This window comes from Sinocyclocheilus grahami, unplaced genomic scaffold, assembly GCF_001515645.1.
Source record: "Sinocyclocheilus grahami isolate Dianchi unplaced genomic scaffold, SAMN03320097.WGS_v1.1 scaffold127.1, whole genome shotgun sequence".
In the NCBI taxonomy this organism is placed as follows: Eukaryota; Metazoa; Chordata; class Actinopteri; order Cypriniformes; family Cyprinidae; genus Sinocyclocheilus; species Sinocyclocheilus grahami.
This window is the reverse complement of record NW_015505306.1, coordinates 1838349-1839513: the sequence shown is the minus strand read 5'-3', so window position 1 is coordinate 1839513 and position 1165 is coordinate 1838349.

Here is a 1165-nt window from a genome sequence, read left to right as displayed (position 1 = left end):
GCCCATCAACTGTTTGGATACTAACATTTTTCAAAATGTTCAACAGAAGAAAGAAACGTATTCAGGTTTGGAACAAATGGAGGGTGAGTAAATTTCCATTCTGGAAGTGAACTACTTTAAGTGAACCATCCCTTAGAAGTGTTTGTTTCACACATAAATTCCAACAGTAGGTGGCAGTGTTTCATCTTGTTGAATTTTGCTCTGCTGACAAAAAAGGAAAGATTTTGCTTGAAAATCAAATACATTTGACAAAGAAACAACATCAATAGGTGTCTGAGGTCCCAATCTTGAGGAACCTCTCTCACAAAATGCACAAACTCACAAAGAAGACTGCAAATCGCAGGATTTCACTGCATGTACTGTAGGTATGATGTGTGTGCGAGGGCGACTACCAGCAGGAAGCGTAGTGGGCGCAAAACAGGTGAGCTGCTCTGGATGCTGTTAGCTTGTGGGCATCACTACTCAGGTGTTCTCTGTGACCTTAACACTATATCTCCCGTACCACCATTAAACTACGTTTCTAGGTTGCATTTCTGTCCATCTCACATGCTGCTGTGCATTTAACGGTTTCCCCTGACTCCTTTAACACAGGAAAAGACAGTGTCAACCAAGAGAAAATACATTTAATATGGTCTTCTTCACAACAGCTCTGGAAGCAAAAATTTCATCGGCAGCAGAGATTAATTTTGCAGCATCGGTTGAAAGATTTTAAAGCAACATTAAAAGAGTAAAGCTACAATGAATGTGAAGATTGTTTTAAAGAGATAGTTCACTAAAATGAATAAAAATTGTCATCATTCACACATTATCATCATGTCATTACAAACTCAATAATTTTCTTTTTTTCCAAAAGGAGATGTTTTGAAGAATGTCCATACTGTTATTTTCCATTCAGTGAAACTGAATTGGGACATTCTGCGATAAATGATATCAGAAAATAAATATCTATGGAATATGTTATGTTCCACAGCTGAAAGTAGGCTAAGTCATACAGGCTTCAAAAGACATGGTTAGTATCTGTAGTGTTGTAAAAAGAAGCCATAACCCAGAAAACACAACTACGTTGTAAAAACGTTTTTGTTTTCCACGTCGTGAAAAGGTTGGAGAGTATCCACTGAAAGCACACAGCGTATGTTGTTCTGTGTCAGCTGCGCCACGCGGATAC